Source organism: Ambystoma mexicanum, chromosome 5q (genome assembly GCF_040938575.1).
Source record: "Ambystoma mexicanum isolate Mex_15411 chromosome 5q, UKY_AmexF1_1, whole genome shotgun sequence".
NCBI classification, from domain to species: Eukaryota; Metazoa; Chordata; class Amphibia; order Caudata; family Ambystomatidae; genus Ambystoma; species Ambystoma mexicanum.
In genome coordinates, this window is record NC_090933.1 from 23,244,179 (window position 1) to 23,262,660 (window position 18,482).

General features: G+C 45.7%; 1 protein-coding gene across 1 annotated transcript in view; it reads left to right on the forward strand.

Moving 5' to 3' along the window:
- The window catches only part of LPCAT1 (lysophosphatidylcholine acyltransferase 1), a 1,148,174-nt gene that overhangs the window by 761,796 nt on the left and 367,896 nt on the right, over positions 1-18,482 (forward strand). The window lies entirely within an intron of this gene.

Consider the following 18,482-nt stretch of genomic DNA (forward strand, 5'->3'; position numbering starts at 1 on the left):
TGGCTTCTAGAAAGTGTTCGACTTGAGTTTAAGCGACATGGTCGAGAATTTTGAGCACGAATACAACGGCGGTGATAAGACAATAATTCAGTATCCAAGAATTGGACGGCCAAAATCTTTCGAATACTTTGTAAACGATATGCTAGGAACAATTGTTTTAGTAATCTCTTAGTTATATAGTAGTTGACTCATTTGTTTCCTCCCTCCTGACTGTTTGATTTCTTGGGTGCTGTTGAACAGCTTTGACTGGAGCAATTTACCAATGCAGATAAGACTGGCCTTCTTCATCCTGCACTTCAGGAAGGACCTGAAGACCCTACTCCTTAATTAACATTTCACCAATCACTGATCACTTTACTCAACCCTAATCCTCCCTCTGTGGAGAGCCCCCTTTCTCTGCTCCCCTGTTAGGCAGAATTATATGCAGTACCCTTTAGGAACGCTACACACAATTAAGACTAAAAGTGACAGTGCAATTTCACCTTTGGTACAAGCCTGTATACACAGTTATAGTGATGGCAGTAGCGGAGCAGCCAGACTTATCTCAAGAGTAAGTGAGCAGTACAAATAGTTACACAAAGGACAGCAATTACTATGATTCAGGCAAACACTGACTCAAGGTTTCTAAGTAAAAGAATATATATTTATTTATCAGTTGTATAACAGTTCACCTTTCTAAGCAAGTCAAAAATCACAATCATAAATACACCACACCATTTCCCTTAAATTCCAGATAAGTTAAGCTCACAAATGAAGTGGGAGCAAAATGGCACTCCAGCAATTTAAAAGGGAGGGAAAGCCAAAGTTATTAGAAATTAGGCAAAACCAACAGGTAAGTAATCGGGGCAGTGGAACCAGAGAGACTACAGTGAGGAGATCAGATAGAAAAGGCTTAGGGCCAAGATCCATAGAACAAAAGTCTTTTGCTCAAGATAAAACAGTTCAGGGTAGTACGCGGTAAAGTTTGTGGCACAGATTCTGGTTGAGGTGGGTTGGTAGAAAAGTTATTTAGAAGAGAAGGACAAGCCCTCGGATTGGAGAAAGATTTCAAACACTTTCACCGCGGCTGACCGAAACAGACAACTGGATTTGCACAGTACCTTTAAAATGGAGAGGGAGCTGTAGCTGAGGCGGACATTCCCGGTGGTTCCTGCAGGTTCACGGTTCCTGAAGCGACTGTCGGACTGACACGAAGTAGGAAGGCTGGAGGGTCCTGCGCCACCTAGGGAAGAAACCAGCAGCAGAGCAAAACAACGAATAAAAGGTGTGCTCCTTAAAACCCAAGCAGGGTCCGACCTTCCTGGCTATCTGGCCCACTGTAGCTCTGTACATCGAATTCGACCAGAGGAGGGGTCCTGGCTTGCAGTTTGGGTGAACTGGTTGGTCCCACCAGCTCAAGGGAAGAAGTTTCCTGGAGGATCTTCTCTGTCGTCGGATTTGGAGATTCGGCCTGCAGCAGGGCTTCACCAGGCGGTTCAGTCATGGTAGAGGTCCTCTTCTTCCAATTCCTTGTTGGTTCTTTCGTTTCAGTGGCGACTCTGCTCTTCCAGTTCCAGAGACCTGCTTTTTATGCAGTTTTCCCCCATTCATACAGCCTGGCTGTCAATCACACAGCAGGGTGCCTGGCCTGGCAAGGCCAGTCCCCTTAGCCAATCAGACAAGAGTGCAACTTGGGTTGCTAAGGCAACCCACGGCAGGGGTCCGAAGATCCCTCCCTCACATCCTGCCCCTCTAGACTATCGGGCGCCTTAAGGAGGGCTTCTGTGCAGAAGCCCGCGAAAAGACAGCGAACAAAGGAATCATCCCCGGTTTGGTGCGCAGAGTAAAACACAAGAAAGACTTTAACAAAAAGAAATGCTGAAAAAACCCAGCCGGAGCCAAAATAAAATGTATTTGGTCAAGCAGGTTTATGTTCAAGGCTACTATAATAGCCTAATACCACGTTTACATAATATAATCGCGGTAGGAAAGTTAGGGTAGTTATCACTGCCACCAGCCAAGTCTTAATGTTAAGGGAGCGAAACAAGGCTCCAAGAGGCACAGACAAAAAGGGATAAGAGTTAACCCTTTCCAATACTACATGTAAGATGGGGTGTACTGGGTCTGTGGTTTAAAATGACTATATAAAGTGAATGGCAACTTTAGATGTTTCTGGGGGACAGGAGTCAGCCCCAGAAAAATGGAGTCAGTGGGAAGTCTCAAAGACAGCCCTGTATCACTGCACTGACGGTGCTGTGTAACACACACACAAGGTGGTGCACCTGGAGTAGGTGAGGCTCCAGTGCCCAAGATCACACAAACAGTAAGAATACACACAGCAAAACCCATGTAAGAGTGGGAGAAAGGCTCACACTCTTACCAGGTGAAAAATATAAATCTTAGAAATCCAGCAAAGCTGCTGGGGGACTCTTTAGGTAAGGGAAATCGGCCATTTATGAGAATTCTCCCTAACACTATCCCCTGCTCCCCGTATACATCCACCCAGCTCCTCTGCCACCCCTGCACCCTTTCTTGAAATGCTCTGCGTGCATCCCATATGTACAGCACCTATAGCTTCCCATCCAAGTCGTTATATGTCTGATGTACGTTCAAAATGGAGCGACCGGTAAACTGATCATCCTTACGTGATTGTCCTGTTGTACTGCATGAAATGTATTATTTGTAATGGAAAAGTGGCGACTGATCGCCACCTTGTGGTCGTAGGGATGTGCAGTTGGTCTGCAGATTTGAATATTAAAAGCTTTACATGTTCGTCCTTTATTTCTTTCCTTTCTTTCTTCGCTTGCTTCTTTTCTGGCTTTTTGTCTATCCTTTTTGCTACTTTCTGTTTTCATGCTTTCCATTTCCTTTCTTCCTCTCCGCTCCCTCCCTTCTTTCTACCTGCCTCTACTCTCCACCCTTTGCAACTTACCCAGATCAGGACTGCAAGACTTGTCCTTGGCCTCAAGCCCTGGGATTGTATCTCTCCAGCTCTGAAATCTCACCTATCGGCTCCCTGTGGATGCAATAATTAAATTCAAAACCCTCTGCATTTTCCACAAGGCTTTCTGGGGACTGGATCCAACATGCCTTCAGCTATCCCTCTGCAAATACACCCTCTCTCTCGAGCTCTCCGCTCCTCTACCTCTAACTCACTCAGTGTCAGACGTTTTTCTGTCTTCAGCTGGGGCCTCCCTCTGGAACAGTTTCCCTGCCACACTAAAACTCGAGGAGAACCCTCTCCGGTTCTGGAAGCACATCAAGACCTCCCTCTTTGTCCCTCCCCTCTCCCCTGCTGATTTTCTGGCCTCCTTCGGCACCGTGCACCTGGCCACCCTCTGTCCTCCAGGCCGAGGTACCCGCTCACCCTGCCACCCTCCCGCACTGCCTCCGGGTCACCCCTTCCACTGGGGTCTGTATCTGTACCCATGCAGGTGCCCCCTCTCTCTTTCTTCCAGCACTTATCAGACATACTCAGTCTGCCGCCTTAATACCAGCACTAGCCACTTGCTGGATGCACTACCATTGTTTGTTGCCTTATTTATCAATTTATTATTATTTATCTGTGTCACCTTGCTCCGCACTCTCCTTTTTCTCCCCCCCTTGCACTTTTCCCCCTCCCCCTCTCCAATGCACTTGCGCGTTCTCAATGTCACTGGGCTTAGCAATATCATTGTTTTGTTCTCCCCTGTTTTCCCCCTCCCTTGCCATGTCGCGCTCTAAAACACCTGTGTATGAGCGCGATATAAATAAAATATCATATAACATATCTATGTCAACCCCTTTGCAGCCCTTAAATGAGATTCAAGAGTCTAGGGGTGAAGTAGATCGTTTTGCAGTGGCCCAACCACAGGCAGTCCTGCCGCTATCACCCACGATCACTCCTCTTATACCACTGTTGGAACAAAGGGGTGGGGGTCGAAGGAGCTCGAACATATCGGATCTACAGAGCCTCCTCTTTGTAAAAAGAAATATGACATATTCTTGCAATTATCAGAGAGCGAGAGGATTAATAGCAAGTTGCTGCAATCTAGGAGACAGGCTTTGAAGAGGCAGCTTGCCAAAGAAAAGAATGTGATAAAGCGCAAGGCCCGAGGCCAATGCAAAGTGACCCATCAATACCTGAAGGAGCAGGAAGAATTAGGCACACTATTAGGAATATTCTTCCAATTGTATTAGCTAGACGAACAGGCCCGGTCATTACAATGGTCCGCAGTGTATTGGTGTCTGATAAATCCCCGCCGCCCCTGTGTCAAGGAGTCAAACTTGTGATCCAAAGCTGGTGGACACCTCCCTCGATGACCAGTCAATAGACTTCATTAATATTTCTACTTACTCCATGGAGGATGAGGAGCAAGTGAGTTTTGGGAGTGAGCAATCCCAATGGGAGAATGTGAGAAGATAGTATAAGCAGATCACTCATTCGGCCCGAGATTTTAAGAGAGGCAGTCGGCCGAGCATCCAAAGGGGGGGTCCTCCTGCTTTTTCTGGAAAACCGACCCCTAGAGTTACCTTCTCCTTGGAGTGTCTTGGGAAGTACAGCTACCTCGACACCCTGGCAGACAAGATTCAAGACAAGGACCAGCCCAATGTGCAGTCAGCAGAAGGCAGCCCCCTGGTTGGTTCGAGCTTCAAAACACTTGAAGAGGAAAGAGTGTTGTCTATAACTGCGTATAAAAGCTCTAGCGAAGCTCGCGACAATCCTAAGAAGCCCACTGTAATTCTGTCAGGTTAAGATGGCCCCTGGGTGGGCCAAGGTTGACAGCCGCACTTTTGAGAGGCAACTTAGAAGCTCTAAGAGTGATACAAAAGACCTCAGACTCTTGTTGGAGAGAATACTTATCATCGAGGACAACTTAAATCTGAACAGAGCAAATGTTATGCGCCTCTTGAGCACCATACCAGCATACAACCAAATTAAATCTAAAGACCTACTATTAGTGGAATTCCCAGACGACTACCAGTTGGACAAAATATTATTACATCTGTCATCAGCATCCAAGAAAGATACTTAACTAACTGATAGGGCAAAGCTACTACCATTGGGCTTCAGGTTATCAGAACCAAAGGGGGGTAGTTCAAGCCTGCTCAATTTTTATCAAGAGTATCCGAGAAAAGTCCATCAAGGGGTTAAGAGGGCCCAAAGCTTTAATGCTAGGCTAGGACTATCAAAAAAGAGGTTAACTGAGGAAAGTCAGCCCTCAAGGCATTCTTCTCTGTCACTTAATGTACGGTCTAATAATCGCCCTACAGACCTTAACCCTAATGTTAACAAGGATCAGAGAGCAGCCGGTGACACGCCATAATCTGGCAAGTGAGGATTGGAGTTGGTTGGCGGGTGCCCTGGCCAATGGAAATGGCCGTTCATAGCGCAGGGATGGTTGGGGGTGTTGGGGTTCAACAGCCACACGTCACAAAGGATTACGTAAAAATGAGCAGTTGTAACACGTGGTTTTTTGCCTCTGTTTGGTGAGGGCATCCCAAACCTACATGAGCTAGATATTGTCTGCCTCCTGGAGACGTGGCTGAGGTCCCAACCCCTTCTAGAAGGGTTCACTGTGAGCCTAAACCCTGCTTCAAAAGGTCTCAACGGTAGACTGATGTCTGCTCTCTTAATAGCCCTTAGAGCGGAAAGTGGTAATGTGATCATAGCTGAATTCCAACCTTCACCTCTGATTGAGGCAACAATTTTATCGCTGGGCCCCTCTCTACTTGGAATTTCCAAGAAGTGTATGATGATCAACCTTTTTTGCAATGTGGCATCAAAGTGGAGAGAAACGTTTGTGAAAACAGTTGTGCCGCTATTTGATGAAGCAAGAGCCACTCATTCTAACTTGGAGGTCCTTTTGTGTGGTGACCTGAACATTCATTGTTTCGATGGGGCTTCTACTCTCATCGAAGGCTTGTTTCCGTTGGCTCTGTGTTGAAAGGGAGAAATGAAATATCCTTCTGGTGAATGGGCATATTTTAGAGGACTCTACACCGAAAACCACATGGAAAAGGAGCCTTGAAGCAAGGTTTTGGACTATGTATTCACCTCTGAATCCCTCTTCTTTCAATTAATTAATCTGGTAGTATGGGAGTCAGACAGGAGCGATCATAAAATCATATTAATAACTGCAGCCAAATGGGCATAAAAGATCTACACCCGGCAACCTGGTACCCTGGAAATTGCTCCAGGAAGAAACAGGCTGAGGGTGATAACTCCGCTGCTTCTAGCTACCCCTAGGATTGATGCTCCCCAATCTATATCTCAGGTGACCATGGCTCTTAGAGCGTATGATGTATTGTCCTTTATGACTAATAAACCTGGGTTTTCGGCATGCCATAAATACAATTTAGAGGTTGCGTCCAGGGAAAAGGCACTGAACAAGAAATTAAGAGCAAATGCCAGAAGTCAAACTGTTGAGGCCAGAGAAAGCTCTAGACATCTTAAACAAGCTTTCAAGAACTGGCTCAAAAGTCATAAACATCAGATGCTCCAACTGGATGCGGAATTAATGCTGTGTTTCATTTCCTCCAAAAATACAGCAGAGATGTGGCGAGTCATCAACTATCTCCCTGCACCTCAAGATGCTCTTCTGCTAATCCCTATACCAGCTGAATACTGGAAGACCCACTTTGAGATGATATTTGCAGGCCCTAAAAATCAACAGCCTCGAGAGGATCCTGGTCTGGGGGGGGGGGCTTGGTTCTTTTCTATGACTTGAACTGAAATTCGGGACTATATACTTAGGGCCAGCAATTCAAGAGCGGCAGGCCCTGATGGGATGACGCACTTGCACCTAAGAGAGGATCCGGATTTATGGGCAAAGAAATTGTGGTTCTAGTTCGATCAAATCAAAAGAGCAAGGAAAATCCCGTCATCTTGGACATGCTCACCTATTATTCCAATTTATAAAAAGGGTGATAGGGTGAATCCAGGCAACTATAGGCTCATCGCCCTTTTAGATGTAAGTGGTAAGATTTTTGGATTGCTACTTCTGAAAGCCTTGAACAACTGGGTGACAATTACTGCCCACAATGATCCCTGGAAAACAGGTTTTATTAAGGGTGTAGGGACCTCAGCGAATATATTTCTCCTAAATATCCTAAAGGCAAAGGTGAAGTATGGACTCAAACTACATGTGGCTTCAACCGATGTAGCACAGGCTTTCGATATGATAGATCTCCAATAGCCGTGGACAAAACTGGAAGCCTGGGGCTGCCCGCTGGATATTAGATGAGACTTGAAAGCACTACACAGCCAAACTTCTCTACGAGTGAGATTCGATCGAGAGATGCTCATGACTGATTAGATCCCAACCTACAATCGGTTGAATCAAGGCTGCCCGTTGGCACCTGGCTTTTTCAATCTGTTTATTTCGGACATTGAGTCTGCGTTTGAGTTTGTCAGATGTTTTCCACCTACCTTGGGGGGGGGGGGGTACATATTGGGGGGACCAAACGCAGGTGGGCCTCCAAAGGCAGCTGGATGCCCTGGGGAAGTACGTGGAGTTGAATGGGCTAAAAATAAATGTCAATAAATCAAGGCTACTTACCTTTGGCTGCAAGAAGAAGAAGAAAAGAGGCCAGGGCAACGCCTGGTACATAAAAGGAGAAATAATAATGGAAGTATCGGCCCTTACGTACCTGGGGATGTGTCTAAATGACAGTGCAGCCGATAATCAAAGGGAATTATGTTTGTGGAGCAAGACGAAGAATTTAGCTGCCCAAGCTTGTATCATCCAGAGGCGCTACTGCACAGTTTCCCTGATCCCAGTGATTGAGTTTTTCTGCCTAAAAGGGATACCAATTCTAACATATGGGGCACAAACGTCTTTTTCGCTTTCTGGTTTAGTGTGGGATAAACTAGGTTTATTTTGGAGGAAGGTTTTAGGTCTGCCTAACCTGTGTGCCTATTCAGATCATCAGGGTAGAATTGGGGTTGACTTCCCTCTAATCAATCACGATTTGGAAAACTCTTTCACTTTACAGGAAATGTTGCGCTGCAGCGTTGATCGGAGGTCTGGGGCCAATCGGCTCAGCAATGTTAATGCCCACTGATGCTCTCCTCTACACTTGGAGTTCACTCTGTAAAGATACTCTGGGAGTTTTAGGTGAATCCAAGGAGTCATTATGGTCACACCCAGCGAGGGCTAAGAGAAAGTTGTATGACCTTGATTGGATTCAAGCTCTGGGTGAAAGAGCCAATTCAAAACTCTATTGGAACAACTTTAAGGACATCAGAGCAAGGGGCTCACTGCCTCAATATATAGTGAAATTCCCATGCAGGCATAAGCGGCCCAATTTTCTGCGGGTGAGGTTGAACTTGTTCCCCACTAAGGAGAGTCGGAAGCCAGCAGCTGTACTGGACTACCAATGTAGGCTCTGTGAAGGTAATAGCGAATCATTAATACACCTTACCCTTGCCTGCAAAGTTCTTCACCAAATGTTCAACTATGTCTGCTGATGATTGGTGGAGAAAGCTGATGTTGAGCTCTCAGATTTCCTTGACTTTAGCTCTGGTTGCCTCTTTGAAACAACTATTCGACTTGATAGCAGTTAAGAAATAGCTTCCGGTGAGGTTTCGCTCTGCGACAGGGTTGAGAAAGACTTTGTGGCTAAAAAAAAGCAAGTGGAGTATTGTTTATTGAATATTGAATATTCAACATTTTAATCGGATGACTTGTTTGTGAATGATTTTAGAATTGTTTTCGATTTTATGAAATTTCAAAGGGGCAAAATGGTTTTGTATTTCTTTGCATTGACTTCAATATTTTTTTTATTGGGTTTTTGATTAGTTTCTTGATTTTGCTTCTTTTTCTCTTTGTACATTGATTTTCTTAAAGCTGTAACCTTTGATATTTTTTTTAACCTTTTGCTAATAAAAAAAATGTCTTCCCAATTTTTCGATCCTTTTCAATCGTTCTTCCGCCCCGGCTGTGGCACAGAGAGCGTGCGGGTGTCTGGTGTAGATAACCTAGCGCGTCTCGCTGATCAGGGAGGAGTGGGGGGCACTGATCTTATTAGACCTATCGGCAGCCTTTGATACTATTGACCACTCCTTCCTGCTTTTTCGCCTGACCAGGGCAGGGATTGCTGAGCAGCTCCTGTGCTGGTTCAGGGCGTTTCTATTGGACCGGGCCCAATCTCTGTTACTCCCTCCTTTTTCTTCTTCTTCTCCTCTTCCACTATCGTATGGTATTCCTAAGGGGTCTGCCTTGTCACCCATTTTATTCAACATATACATCCAGCCTTTGGTGGTTGAGCTCACCAACTCTCACGGTATCCGGTGCTACTCATATGCTGGTGATACCCAGATAATCCTTCGGCTGGACCTGTCTTCCCCTGGTCCAGCCTCTCAGCTGTGCAGGTGCCTGGAGGCCGTGGTCAGTGGGTGAGTGACAACTGACTGAAGTTGAACAGGAACAAGTCAGAGGTTCTGGTGGTGGGCCCTCCCTCTGCTTTTTCTCTGTGGACACCCTCTTTCTGACACATATTGTTGGGCTTGTCCCCCACACCTGTGGCATCTGTTAGGGATTTAGGTGATGCCTGTGTCTTGAAGCATAAATTGTGTCAGTGTGCAAATTGGGTCATCATAAGCTCAAGGTTTTGTGGAAAGTGCTGCCTTTTCTTGCCTCTAGGGTTCATGCCCCTGCAGTAGCTTTGCTTGTGCTTAGCACAATTGACTACCATAATTCTCTTTTTGGCTTAACCACTTTATTTAGTGCATCACCTCCAGCTTCTGCAAAATGCAGCAGCTACGCTGGTACCCCATACTTAATTTCCGTAACCATATTTCATCTGTACTTGGATTTCTGCTGTGGCTTCCTATTGCGCAGAGTCCAGTTCAAGGCCATGTGTATAGTACATCGGGCTTTATAGGGGTCTAGGCCGGAATATTTACATCTTAAATTCTGCACATATGTGCCTAATTGCCCCCCTGCAGTTTTAAGATTATCTTTTTATCCAGGTTCCTCAGGTCTGATTCACACGGGTGGGTTGTCGTGGCTTCTCTGTGGTTGCAGCTAAGCATTGGAATGCTCTTCCTTGGATGCCAAATGCCACTAAGGATCATTTTTCCTTTGGTTGTCTTTTGAATCCTCTTCAATTGATTTCTTCTCCAGCTGACACCCTGGCTGTTATTGCAGTGCCATGATGCCTTCGGGTGTACGATGCGCCACACTAGTGCTCTTAAAATAATACATCTAGTCTTGCAAAAATACGAAATCATCAACATCATTTTGATTCCACAAACCCTATATTTATAGTATTATTCCTGTAATTGGCAATTAAGCGTCCACTAGTGCCAAAACAAAAACTAGCACATTCTGTTATTTACGATATTTGTTAAATTTTTATATTTTATGCCTGTCTCCATTTGTTTACACATGTGATGTGCACTTAATGGTCTTGGCAGACCACTCTTGTGACCAGTAATATTGCCCCAAAGGTCGATACCACTTTCAGGATGGAACTGTGCTATCTCTGTCGCTTTACAATGTAGTCCATCGTGTGTACATTGGAAACACTTATGTCCTGTTTAGTTTGCTAAAACGGAAATGTAATCTGTGGTTTCGCTAAGCTTTCGGATATTCACACATTGCAGTCCATTACAATATAACTGGAAACCACAACCTCCCGCCCCTGGGAACGCAGCATTGATTCACGTTGCAATCTAATGCACTGCCACAACTGGACCTGCAACATTACGGCCGCAAAATATGAGCCCTAAAAAGCGAATTTTTCTTCCATACTTAGAAGGGGCTTTACGTCTGTGGAGTGCGCTCAGGGTTGTTGGAGCGGGTACAGTACCCAGAATTCCGGAGGCGGAAGCCTCTTGCTCACTGACCAACGTTAATCTCAAAACACATTAATGTCATTTATTCACCATAAGCAGCGGCTGTGCCCTGGGCAGCAAATCCAAAATATGCCTCCACGCACCTAATGTCATGCAGGGGGCATATTTTTCAGTAGGCAGTGATGCAAAGGCCTCAGCACCTTATTGTTATTAAACGCATCCTGCTCCTGAGAGCGGGGGCATTTAATTTCCATAGGGCGGCCTCTGCGCCTTCTCCCACCACGCCAGCTCGGGGGAGGGAGTCTTTCAAAGTCTCCCCCGAGCTGGCGTGGCCGTGGGGGTGGGTGGAGGGGGCCGGGGGGTAATGACGCCCGGCGGTCACCCGGATTGTCCGAAATCGCAAAAGCAAACTATATTCTCTTATAAATTCTTCTTAATGTGTCATTAACAAAGTCATGTCATTTGAATGTATTGGTACAATATCGTTGTTAACTGCTATAAATGATCTGCTTAGGTTTGAGGGGGCGGGGGGGGGGGGGACTGTGTAGGCCAAATGTTATTTAAAAAACATGTTCCACCTACCCCACCCGCTTCCCAGAAATAGTTGAGGCTCCCTCGTCGTTTCATCTGTGATTTGGTAGTAACGGGTTGAAATTGCAGGCCCTGCATTTAAGACTGAACTGTTAATAGTGGCTGTGCAAAACGTCCCATAGTTAAACTGTTTGTAGACGTGCGCACTGAGGTTTCGGAAGTCTCAATGCGTATTTGTTCCGCTTGCGCGTCGTGCAACACGGAGGGCTTTATATCATTATTTGTGCTAAGGGACTCTCAGATGCAGTTTGTTAAATCATCGCACGCATTGAATAGCCAAACGCACAACGCACAACGTTCAGGAGACTCGCGGCTGTCGGTGGCAGAAAGCTTTCTCAGTTTGGGGGGGGGGATTTGGTCCTCGGTGCTACATGGAACGGCACTCCAGCAATACAATGTTTTGCCATTGCGGCATTATGTGGATGACCGAGCATGAAAGTAAACAGGTTTAATATGCGCTTTGATAAGGCATACTTTGCTAAAGACACACACCTGCTAATTTTCGTTACGTTTTCTGTACAGACCTCGTTATGTCTCTGCCGTTTGACCTGTCGGGTGTGGCGTAGCATGTACATTTTGTGTTGATTGGGCAGTCCTTGAGGTATTCCCAATCCCAGGCCACTCCCTTTTCCAGTTATTCTTCATGTTCTATCCTCTATTTAAAACGATTTTCATAGTAAATGAAACACAGCTTCTTTCATATCTTCTGCACAAATAAGAATTTGTACTGCGAGAATTCAATGTTATCCTTTGGAATTTTCTGTTGACTTAACTTTTTCAATGAAGAATGCCTAGAGTGCTATGTATGTGCTTCCTCGTTAAACTGAGGATATTTGCAGCTGTCGACCATCCAGACATCTCCGCCACCTCTTATTATACATTGCAGGATTTACTGGTGTTTTGCAATGAGCCTCTAGTCCAGTGGGACAAGTGTCCAGCATTCTCTTCATCACAGACTAGAGAAGGACTAATAGTACATCCCCTAGTGTTTTCATCCATGTAGACATACGTGTAGTCGAAAAAAAAATGTCCTTTTTAGCCCGGCCCTCATGCGGCTGCCCCACTCTCAGTTCTGTGCTTTTAGGGAGCTTACCACCACTCGACACCATGTGGGCAGTACAGCCGATCACACCCATAACTTTTGCCACCAACATCTTTGTGACACTCCCAGCTGTAGTCCCAGTGAAAGGGGCATGGGTTGCCAATCTTGTTGGCAGAGTTCAGATCTACCAGTGCCTGTGCAGAGTACTTGGCAATGGACTTGGGTGTAATATCTACCTGGAAGATTAGTATGTACAGGAAGCAGTAGGCTTTCATTTGTTTGACTTTAAAATCCCATATCCAGACTATTAAGTGTGATTGTATTCTCCATTACTTGCATTCCTTTACAACACATATTTCTTCAGGAAACTTTGCATGCTGGTTCATGTTCTGATTACTTCGTGGTTGAAGTCGTATGATTCAGTTATTGCTGGCCTCCCTTTACCCAAGTGTGATCTTGTGGGGCTGTGTTAAATGCCACAGCATGGTCGGTGAAAGGATCCAGCGATTTGAACATGGTGCTGTGCTTCTCAGCAATTCCAGTAGCGGCCATTTCACTCTTGAATCTGCTGCACTAGACACAAAGCAGCCCATAGTAATGTGCTGGTGCCTGTGGAACTAATGGAATGTGGAATGGTGGGGCGGAATGTTGTGCTTTGAGTGTGGGGATTCTAGGAGACAGTGAGAGAGTGAGCTGAGCTGGAGTGGTTGGGCCAGTGTTTCTTCCTGCATTACAAGTGTGCTAAGTGTACAACTGAACAATAAATTACACCTATAACTTACCTGGTGTCCTGCGCTGTACTCTAGAGAAGAGCCCCACCTACATTATATCACTGGCAATGAGGATTCCTTTGCCTGGACCTCAAGCTGGTGCTGTGGAGGAGCAGGGCATGGAAGACGCTGCCCCCGAAGAGTCCCATCCACAATACCACCAGTACCTTGCCGGCCTAGTGGTGCATGTAGGTGTTGCCACTAACAGAGAGTGAGAATAGCGCAAAGTGCCTGTAGTCCAGGTGGAGTAGGCAGCCTTAAGTGGGACGTTGCAGTGTCCCTGGAACAGGCAGCATTCCCGCTGTCAAAGTGCGGAGGTGTTCTGTGGCTTCGGCGGCACAGGAAAAGTTTGTCCCCTGCAGACACTGCCTCTGCGGTACTCGATGCCCATTCAAGAAGGAATGGGTGCTGCTGGCCGTGCTTGGAACCCTTTCTTGGAGTTAACTGGCAAGCTGTGTGCCGGACAGCGCAGCCCGAGGTGAGAGGAGAGTTCATTAAGCAAGCTATGTCTTTGGGCTGCTGTCCGATTGCTGAAAATTAATAAGACTTAGAAGTTGCTTTGTCCAGTGTCAGAGGAGAGTCCTTGGCAACATCACCAAGACCACAAGGAGTGTCCCAGCGGGGAGGGTTGGAACGCAACACAACGTCACGTTGTAATGTAACACATCTCCCAAGAGGACTTCGGATAATGCTGTTCTGGAATGTATTAACGGTGTAAAGCATATCACTGGGCCCGGCAACACAGGGCAAAGCCGTAATGATGGAAAAGGCGTAAATAGACAGAAATAGAGTCCTGTGGATTCTACATCAATGGAATGTAGCACTAATATTGAAAAAAGGAGGCGCTGTGATTCCGGCGTTACTGTGGGCGAGGTGACCTGTCCCATCTGTACCGTTGGTAAACAGTCGTGTGAGGAGTTTTTCGAAGGTGCAGTGAATTGGTGGCCAACTTGAGGGGACTTCACTCAGATCTCTCGGGCTTCTGTGTACAGTTGAAAGCCCTCCCACTATCAGAAGACTGGCATGGTTGGGTGTCTCGGGAGGACAGTCATTTTTGGTGTTGTGATGGTTTGGTGGGTGCTTAAAGTAACGAGCTGTGAAAAGAGTTAATCACACAAGTCAGGGCTGTTTCAGTGCAGTAATGGGAGCGGAAGCCAGACTGGGTGGGAGGAAGAGAAGATTTGAGAATAAACAAGACGCTCAAGGCGTTTAGCTAGAAAGGGTAAGCGAGATATAGGATGAACGTTTGAGACAAGAAGGGGATTAGCAGGGTTTTTTATTTTTTAATAGGGGTAATGATGGCAAGTCTGAAAGCAGAGGGGATGGTAGAAGTGGAGAGACAAATATTGAGGAAAGGGGTAAGAAAGGGTACCAGCAATGGGTAGATTTTAGGAATGAGGGAGGAAAGAATAGGGTCAGTGGGGGCAGCGGTGGGGTGAAAATTGGCTAAGAGGAGAACCACCTCGGAATCAGAGACAGGGATGAAGTTAGAGATAGTGTTAGGAGGTGTAGAGGTGGTGAAGGAGGGGGTTGTAAGAGGGTGACAGTAGAATTTCCTGGCGTAGAGAGAGAACTTTAGAAGAAAAGAAGTTTGCAAGGTCAGATGCTGATAAGGGTGAGTTAATGGAAGGATCAGGTAAAGGAGGAGAAAGTAGCCGAGTTAGCATTTGAAAGAGACGTTGAGGGTGAGTAGATTGAGTATGGAGAAGGTCAGCGAAATAAGTACGTTTGGCAGAGTTGAGACAGTTGACATAGAGAGTATGATAGGAAAAGTAGTAGCGTTATTGGTGGGATAGCGGAGTTTGAGGTTACAGTTGGAGGGGTTCTGTGTGGTGATTTTAGGCTGCTGGGTACAGCCAGTTTAGACTGTTGGTTACAGTTGTGTGTGGGCAAATGTAGTGAATTTCGGACTGTTGGTTACAGTCGTGGTGTGTGGTGGGTGTAGGCTGTTGGTTACAGTTGGGAGTTTTGACTGTTAAGTGGTCTGTAGTGAGTTTTGGGCTGTTGGTTACAGTCGTGTGGTGAGTTCAGTGTTTTGACTGTTGGTTACAGTCATGGTGTGGTGTCTGGTGAGTATACAGAGTTTAAGCTGTTGGTTACAACTAGTGTTGGCTATTGGTTGCAGTCCGGGTTGTGTGTGGCGTTAAGCTGTTCGTTAGAGTGAGTATTATTAGCTGTTGGTTGCAGCCAGAGTTGGTTGTTTTCGTTATATTCACGAAAGGGTGTTGTTCTTTTGGATAGGGTGATTATTTGTTGTTGTCTTGGCGCGTTCCCACCGTTAGGCACGTTTATACTACTGTGCCTGGTGTATGGTATGGGGTGTCTATATTTGCAGTGTTTGCGTAAGTGTTGTGTTCTGTGGAGGCGTACATTTCTTGCAATTGGTGTTGGCCATCTGCATGCTTATCCATCGTAGGAGGTGGGTTACATTGGGTGCTGGTGTACATCACTCATTCTTGCCTTAGCACTTTCTGGTTTATTTTTTTTCTGCCAGTTAGGGTTTATGGTTACGGTTTCAGAGTTGTCTTTGGGGCGTTTGCAGTTTTCAAATCTGCAGCTCAGGGTGCATCCTGTTGAGTCCATCCGTTTTGATGTTGTTTTTGCAACTATTCATGTGTAGGTGCCGATTTTGTTTTGGGTACTTCATGGTGCATTTTGTGTGCATGAGCACTATGCTGTAGTGCAGGGTGTTATTCTAGTTGGTGTCTGCTTCTGTTAATCATTTTCCTTCCAGCGCCTTTCTTCCACTTGCTGGGCACTGTGTTGCTGCGTATGTGGTTCCTCTTTTGGTTTATGGTATGACTAACCGGTGGGAGAAGTGTAGTAATGTGCTGGTGCCTGCAGAACTATTAGAATGTGGAATAGTGCGCTGCGAGTGTGGGGATTCTAGGGGACAGTTGGTGAGAGAGTGAGCTGAGCTGGAGTGGATGGGCCAGTGTTTGTTTCTGCGTTTCTTCCTGTGTACAGTGTAGAACTGGACACTAAAGTACATCTATAACTTACCTGGTGCCCTGCGCTGTACTCGAGAAGAGCCCCACCTCTGTTCTATCAAAGCCCCTACTCAAGCCCTTGCCTGTAAATTCTGCATTTCAAGGGTTGAAAGGGTCTTCGAAATGGCAAGGGGAGCTCCCAACCCTGGTCCTTTCTCTAGAACTTCATCGGCAATTAAGAATGTTCTAAGGGGCTGGGAGAAGGACAAGGGGTGGGATCTTCAGATCGTAAACACAGCATAATCGGAGCCCTATTTGCTCTCTGCTCCACGACACCGAACCAGTAGTCACAAGAGCTGCAGTGTGGCACTGCACTAAAGTCCTTGGAGGGGTAGTATGTTGGCCTACCGGCCACGTATTGCACACTTGTAACCCCCTTAAGGTCATTTAACCTCTTTTAAGCGCTCCTGACACTACGCCTTGGCAGACAGGGACGGGGCACAGCATAATCCATCTGTCCTTATTTGTCCTCACCAGATGAGCGGTAATTCCATAGTGCCTGCACATATCTGGGGGTAGGGGGCTAGCTACGAATCCTTAAGAGTATCTCTCTGTGGCAATACATTCCTTCACAAGCTTTTATCCTAACATGTTCGCTCCTTGGGTTTTTAATAGCGCCCACATTCTGTTTTTGTGTAGGTAATCACTTACTAGTAAGGGGTTACAAGTCATATGAGTGTAACATTTGTACATTGTATCCACATCACTTTTAGCTAATGTGCATTTTAAAGATATACACACAAACTTTTAGGCACCTCCGTGGTGAGTTGTGCCCTATGAATAGCCTACCGCCCATTTTAAACAAATGCCAACCAGGACCGAAAGCATAAGACCTATTCTTCATTGGGGAAATCTGAAGGACAAACAATTTTCCTGCGTGACTCTGTGCGAGGGGGATCCAAGAGTACATAAATATATACAAATGAATGGAGAGTCAGACAGAAATAGACTTACATACTGTCATTATAGGCTTTAACTGTCATGAAAGATGGAACAAAATGAAGGAAATATTTTTTCTTCGAACTAAAAAGGTGGATTTTCCACTGTACTGCACAGCTTTGGAAGGTGATGTTTTCATAATAGTATCACCCTATGAGTTAAAGTTTGTCTAGAAAAAGTATTTTACACCATTATAGGTATATCTGTATAAAAATGTTTACATCTGTCCAAACTTTTGGATACATGAATTATTAGGAAGAGTGTAAATGTTACCAGGCAAGCTCTTTGCTGTAGCAGTGGGCTTCAAGAAATGGATCCCAGTTTTACTGCACCCTCTGGGTGCCGTGTCCTGAGTTGGAAAGAGAGAAGATACAGGAAGATGGTAAAGATAAAGGGAAAGAACAAAATGAGAAGTGAAGGTGGCAGGAAAATATAAGGGCATTTCCCAGGAGAGTTGAGACAAGAGACACAGAAAAGGCAAAGAGAAAAGAGGGCGGTCTAGGAGAAAAACAAAGGGAAAGAAAATACCAAATGAAGGAAGAGAGGTGGCGGAAGAAGCCTCTGCGAGACTGCGAGTATGAAAGAATGGGTCCCCAGTAGGAAAAGCTGAGAAGGAAAGTGAGTTAGTTGTGACAGTTGATGAGGAGGAGTCGAAAGGGCAGGAAACCAACAGAGAAGTGAAGGAGAAAGTCTGAGAAGAGAGGAAGAACAAGGTCATAAAATCTTTCTAAGTGGTTAAACCGAGGGCGGAGAAGAAACAGTGCAAGGAACACTCTGGATGGAAAGACTGGTTTATGGTGGGATCCACTGCAATAATCCTGCCTTGGAAGGAAAACACAGAGAATATGGGAGAAACCCCATTTTTGAAAAAAGGTGATTTTAAAAACAAGGAAAAGAAAGGGAGCAGAGTCTGGTAAAAATGAAAGGCCAAACTCGAAGGGCAAAGGACAAATGCAGGTGGTAGCAGAGACCAACGAGAGAGCAAGTCAGGGGAAAAGGCTAAGAGTTGAGTCAGGGGTTGGAAGAGGGTACAGGACACCCAACAGAGCAAAATTAAGATGCCCAAAGTCGGGGAGAGGAACAAAGCAATAACATGAGAAATAGGAGCTTTGGGCAATGAGAGGCTGGAAGCCATACAAGTATGGCATCCCCTTTGGTAGTAGAGTAGGACTAACCAAGGACAAATTACAGAAAGGAAAAGCCAAACACCATCCAGGAAAAGGTGGGTCTGACCAAGGAAAAAAGACGAGGTGGAAAAGCCAATGGGAGTAGCTCCAAAAGGTGATAGACTGCAAGCTTGGCCTGGGCACTAACCCAGGGAGAAGGTGATACATTTACGAAGATTACATTTTAACCCTCCAGATACAGCAACAAAAATAAAAAACCTT